At 36.3% G+C, this 6,759-nt stretch overlaps 1 protein-coding gene and 1 long non-coding RNA gene across 5 annotated transcripts in view; both read left to right on the top strand.

The window, feature by feature from the left end:
• LOC117177707 overlaps positions 1-977 on the top strand; it is a 236,937-nt gene extending 235,960 nt beyond the window's left edge. For all 4 annotated transcript variants that reach the window (XR_004467740.1, XM_033368580.1, XM_033368581.1 and 1 more), the window contains one exon: positions 374-977. The gene's annotated coding sequence lies outside the window, so the exon portion shown is untranslated. The remainder of the gene's footprint in view (positions 1-373) is intronic.
• The window catches only part of LOC117177710, a 285,747-nt gene that overhangs the window by 252,655 nt on the left and 26,333 nt on the right, over positions 1-6,759 (top strand). The gene's annotated exons all lie outside the window — the stretch shown is intronic.

Genomic DNA, 6,759 nt, shown 5'->3' with positions numbered 1-6,759 from the left:
ATATATACATAGATATTTTCAGAAAATTTTTTTCCAATGTCGTAACGAATTTTCGTTTGCATGTCATCGGACATTGTGGAACGTTTTAACGATGTCTTAAAGACATCTTGGTGCCCACTGGGGATAATGTGATCTAGTAATTACAACTTAACAGTTTAGAAAGGGTACCTGCAATTAAGCAGTAATTACTATGTAGTAATATAATAATCTGTAAAGTAATACAGCACTCTTATAAAAAGTATTTCTCCACTTTTCTTCGTGCAATCTTCGTGTTTTTTCTTTAACCGTAAAATATACCCACTCTTTGACACTTTATATACATATATATATATATACGTGCAATTACTAAAACGGTTTTCTTTTTTCATTCCAGCTGGAAGCCGTGGCGGACAAAAATATTTCGAAATTCACAGTGGGTATGAGTGCAGACTATGTCAAAAAAGTATAATCTTCTATTTCTTGAGAGAAATATCGTCCAACAGAGTCCTCTCAATCCTAATAACTATAAATAATCTTCTTTTGGCTCTCAGGGGCTCGATTGCGAATTTCTAACACTTAGAGAATACTGTTAATTTATGTATTTTTGCGACTCTAAATAGTTTTCTTGTGGCACATTACTTTAGGTGCCTCTAGCTCATTAATATTATTTAGATCACCTCCGAAATAAGCTTCTATTACAATGTGAGTACATTAAAAATAGTTCTTTTTATGAAACTTACCAAAAGAATTAACTAAGATGATATAGGGGAAAGTCACCCATTATTCTCCGGAATAAATAAACGGAACCCTTGAATATTATGAAATAATAGCACGTAGATGGTTCAAACCAGTTTGACTGTAAAGGCTTCTCAAGTTGCGATTTTTTAAATTATTTTTTACGGTTGCAAGTGCTTTTTGTATTTGTATCTTGTTTTTTATTTGTATATTGTGGTGATTAAATTCCAGTTTCAGAATAAATGCAGTATTATATTATTTTATATTTATGTTTTAAATCATTACAGTGGACTGTCACAAAGCGTCTTCTTCGTTTAGCACCTTCCCCTTTCACTAACTCTAAATTCGGTAAGCGGCTTGAACGTGACATTAGATACTTATGCGCAAAACAGCATTCATGCCAGCAGCCAACCCGACTTAGAAAACATTCCCGCCAAGCTATAGCACAGTACACTGAGATATCTCGAAGATTGGTCTTTCTTGGGTCGCTTCGTGTCATCAGGGTGCACCCGCTCCCGGCGAAATCCTGCGTTTGTCCTTATAACAATATAAGTAATATAAGTTTTTATTTTACTTCCTGACATTTGCAACTGGACTTGGACAATGAAAACTGTAAACGCAAACGTAAATCTTTAAGTCTAAAACTTAAAAATATCAACGTAGTAGGCTTACATTTAATTTTGAATATTATATTTAATACATATGAGATTCAATGAAACATTAATCGTATAAGAATTCATTGATACTGAATACGACTGAGATTTTATAACTATCTTACAATTCTATAACTGACCTTTCTACCTTTTACATAAGGTTAATAGAATTTCATACTGCAAAAAGTATCAGCCAAGGCTTGTGCACATTATACATACAATGTAAACAATGGTGATATTAAATAATAAAGATATTCAATATTATGAAACAACTAAGAAACACTTTGTAACCTTTTCTTTTCAATTACATTAATTAAAAATGAATATAAGCATACTAAATTGAAATCATAAAAACCCTAGTTGCTATTAGAATTTTATATTGAAAAATGTTAGTCGCCCGAAGCATCCTGACAGATAGATCGTATTTACGGTGCAGTCTGAAGCGACGTGACATCACAGAGGACAGGCATCTACCACCACCACCGCTCTCCACGAGAAATCTTAGTGAACATGGTTCCTGACGGTACATGTGTTCTCACAGGAAATTTCCCCAAATTGCGCATGCATATACAACTTTTTGAAAAAATTCGGAATTTGTGGTTTCTTTTATTTCGTTTTTCCTTTATTATCTGCATTGATGTAAATATGCGGAAAAATGATATAGGTTTGATTATATTTGTTAAAATACAACAATTTTTAATTTTGTATACAAATGAAATAAGTATATTAAAACTTTGGTCTGCAGAATAATTTTGTGTACCAAGATTGCTTTAAATTTTGGTTATAGTAATTTGCAGTCGCTATTTCCATGTGAAAGAAACAATACATAATTGTTTTTATTCATTTATTTAAATTTCAAATATCACGAAATTTCATGTTGTTCTTTATTGATAATGTGTCCCCTAAGTGTTTAAATTACTTCTATTTCTTACGATGTTTCCGCCTACATATTTTTATAAAATCTTATCCTTACAATTTATAGTTATTTAGAACCATTCAGATAAAATCTTATATCTAGATCCTTATTTCTATTTCCTGCGATAGCGCATTCTAAGCCTTATTTATAATATTTACAATATTTATAACTATTCAAATCAATTCTCATATCTTCCTCTACATTAATCTAACGCAATTTTACTTTCGGAAGATTCAGCGAGCGATCAATGCGAGAGAGCAAGCGCATTTTAATCTATTTATACTACTACTACATAATAACTACTTATAAATCTTTACGCTTCTAAGCTAGGCGACTTCCGTTTACTTTTTCTTCTTTTTTATTTTTTTTTCTATTTCATGCTCAATTTTGCCATTTTTCCACTTTCATTCTTTGTTATTCGCTCCTCTAGCCCCCTTCAACTCCTACATCCACATCTCACCCATTCCACCCTCCCCTGGTATCATTAATACATTCTTCTACCAGCTTCCTTTATTTTCCATTCCCCTCCTATATCCTTTTCATACATGCTCCTAAGTTTCTTTCTCCCATTCACATATTCCGCACGTTCTGTTCTCTTCTTTTTCCCAATAAATCCCCTCCCTTGCCTCGTTTTCCAATCTAAATCTTGCCAGGCTGGCCCATCTTCTCTCGCCCCATCCCCATTCGAAATACTTTGGTACTCCTTTCTTTTTTATCATCTTCTACCATTTATTATATTCTGGTTCCTCAATCATTTCTTATTTTTCCCTTAATTGTCTTTCCATATCCCTTGCCTCCAATTCTTCATAGCTTATTCCATTCCACTCTCCTATATCTGTTTCACTAAAAAATTCCCTCCTTTTTGCTTCCCATCTTGTTAGTTCTACTGCTCTCCCTCTCCATTCTGCTACCTCCTTCAAACACTTCTTCGCTAACTCCCCTCCCTCTCCCTCCATTAACTTCATCTCAAACTGCAATGCGCTCTTACCGGCTATAGTACTTAATTTATTTCTTTGCGTTTCTTCTCTCACCATATATCCTGGTGTCCTCCAGTCTACCCCTAGTGGCCATATCACCGTATCAAATAACCACATTATCCTTTTCCAATCTTTCTTAAACCTTATATTTCCTACTCTCCATACCTGTTTCATTATCCCTGCTGCTTTTTTTATTATTTCTCTTTTATGAGTTCGATGATCTCCATTCGTTTGCAAGTTATATCCAAAATATTTAGATTCCTTTACGTTTTCTAACTTTACTCCCTTCCATCTTCCAGTCTATTATTTCTTTCATCACTCTTCTTTTCTAAACTTTATTATCTTTGTCTTTTCTACATTTACATTCAACTTTTTCCCATCTAAGTATTTTTCCAATCTAGTAATGAGACCCGTCATCCCATCTTCATCCTCTGCCATCAATACTATATCGTCCGCGTATTCCAGTGTATATAGCTTTTCCTATCTTATCCTAACTCCTCCCAAACCTTTTCTCTTCCTTTCTTCCAAGTCTGATATTAATATATTAAATAAGAGTGGTATCAGAGGACATCCTTACCTCACTGCTCTCACCAACCAGAAACTATCTCCTACTTGCTCTCCTACCTTTACCCTGCTTTTTCCCTGAAAATTTCCGATCCTTTTTTTGTTAAACAATTTTGTATCCGCCTTTTCACCGTAATTTTCTCTATCTCGACTCTGTCCAAGGAGTTAGATGACGCATTCAAGTCCACGAATATTGCTATCATTGCCCCTTTCTCCCTTTTAGTCCTTTTTTATCAGATAACTCAGAACATATATGTTGTCCATCACCCTCATGCCTCTTCTAAATCCTGTCTGATTCGGGGGCTCTATCTTTTTTCCTCAACTTCTTTTTTCAATCTCTCCGACAAAACAGCTACATGTACTTCATATAGTATTCGCATCAGCGCAACACCCCTATAATCTTTAATCTTCTCTCCTTTCCCTTTCTTCAATATTAGTATCACTACTCCTTCTTTCTATAACTCTGGCCAGTCCTGTCCTCTCCATACTCTATTACACATTATCCATGCCCATTCTGTTTTTCTCCCTTTTCTCTCTATTTACTACCTTCCAAACCTCTTCCTCCGTCCTACCCTTATCCGCATGTTCCTCAAACCTTTTATTCCCTTCCCCTTTCTTTTGATGGCACAACTCAGCATACTTTTTCTTTTTTTTTCATATTTTATTTAACACTAGTTTTTTCTTTTTCGCATTTTTTTAATTCCTCTCTGATCTCCTTTTTCTCTTTATAATCCTCATCCCATCCATCTCTATTCCCTTCTTTACTAACTTCTTTTTTGCTTGTTCACTCTAATCCTATTTTTATTTCTCTAAATTTCTGTTTAAGATAAACCAATCCCACTGTGTCAAATTTCTCATAAACTCCTTACACTTTCTCTCCAATCCTGCTATACTCCAGTAACGTATCCTTCAATCTTCCCTACATTCGTTTCTCGTCTCTTTTTGCTACTTAATATTTCTTATGTTCCTATCTCCCGTTCCTTCCTCTCCTAGTTTCCTGGCACCTCATTTTTTACTATCTCTTTCCTTTCTTTGTCCCAATCCCACCATAGGGTGTCCCTTATTTAGTGGCCTACAGAAATGTTGCGATTTTAGAGGTGGACGCTCCCTCAGTTTTTACCTTTTTTCATGTAAACGCTATATATTAAATCTGAACTCAATGAGACGATTGCCAACCCTGCGTCCACCATTCACTCCTTTACATCTTACCAGTCACCCATATGGCCCGAACTCCTCGAATGCGAATGGCAATAAGACGACGGTGGCTGGCGCTCGATGCTCCTGCTTTGGGTCAGCCGTTGACCCCGGACAAGTTGTGACGGGTAACTTTTTGTTTACGTTTCCGGTTCTGTTACACGCGCGTGTTTTTTTCCCTTCACGATATCTGAGTGAAAGTGAGTACTGAGGTTTCTAAACCACCAGTTACGGGAATACAGTGGGTTTACTCTGTTTATATGGGTTTACTCTGTGTGAATGATGGGAACGGGCTAGTATGCCGACGATGCAAAAGTGTTGAATTGTGAAGAAAGCTGCCGATTTGCACAAGGAATGGAGAGCTCTGCAAAAACGTGCTACGCGACTGTCAGAACGGCAAGTCCATGCTCGAAGCAGCGACATGGTCTTAGTACTTTAGGAATATTAAAGGCCACTCGCGTTTTTCAGAGACACTTCGGTCATCACTTTCATCCACAAGTCCTGTGCATTCGTCTGAGAGTGATACCGAGGACAGCAATTTGCAGCATGAGAATGCAGACAAAATGGATAGCCTCTCAGGTGACACTAGTAAAATTAAAGAGACAGAGATTAAGAAGAGGAGAGGTTGTAAGAATATTTTTACTCCAAATTTAGTAGCAATGATTGATACAACTAAGACAAGTGTTAGAAAGTCCACTGCAGTTGTAAGTGCTACAGCAAGTGCACTAAATGTAGATGTCAACACAGTCAATGTTATTAAAAGCATACTGCATCGCTTAGATACAAATTTGCGAAAGACAAATGCTGAAAAAGTTAAAGAAAACTTTCAAGAAAAACTATAGACGGGACAAAAGAATGTTTTGGAAACACTATGCAAGAGCGATTACCTGTAGTTGTCACGGGCTACATAGTTGACAACGAACAGCTGATAATTTAAAGTAAATGAAATTCTGGCTCACCGCTTTTCTCTTTCGGCAGGTTTTGAAAACGGTGCATGCGTCATCCTGGAGCGGAAGTTGAACCGAGATCTCTTATATACAACTTGTCGCCACCACATGTTTGAGATCGTCTAAACGGGTGTCTTTCAAGTGACAGTAGCTTTATATTGTACTCCTGAAATTTCCCTTCTCAACAGATTTAGCGAGGCATTGAAAGACATAAATTTGTCTTCGTTCAACGCAGGCTTCGCTGACAGCAGGTCGTTGGATCTCCTGGTCTATCGGGAGAAACCGTACTCACTTTTGTTCTGAGAAAGCTAAATATAAGTGACATTTCTGAAACTGCTCTACTTACCATCTGATTACATAAATAAATCAGTTTAAACATTTTGCAACTTTAATTCCGGGAGAGCCAACCTCGTGATTACTATCGGGAATTTCTTAAATTAGTCTGCATTTTCTTGGGAGGCACGCCTCCACGCGGAATCAGTTTCTTTCTTTTTTTCAAGAGTCAGTTCAAGCTTACAGCTGCAGAAGAGAGGTGTATTAACGATTTATGTCTATTTGTTATTCTAGTGTACATGAAGGCTTGCTTCACAGCTCTTTCCGCAATCCAAGCGCCGTACAACGACTTCCTTTTCTTGAAACAGCTACACGAGTAGGCAAGCATAAACAAAAAAATTCTCGAAGTACGAGGGTAGTTCAATAAGTCTTTAGAATGAAGTATAAAAACAATTTTTTTTGGGTAATTTTTTTTTTATTTTTCAACATAATCTCCTTGGAGCTCTATACACTTGGTCAAT

This window comes from Belonocnema kinseyi, chromosome 8 (assembly GCF_010883055.1).
Source record: "Belonocnema kinseyi isolate 2016_QV_RU_SX_M_011 chromosome 8, B_treatae_v1, whole genome shotgun sequence".
Taxonomy (NCBI): domain Eukaryota; kingdom Metazoa; phylum Arthropoda; class Insecta; order Hymenoptera; family Cynipidae; genus Belonocnema; species Belonocnema kinseyi.
Note: the sequence above shows the minus strand (reverse complement) of the source record. Positions and strands in the feature narration are given on the sequence as shown.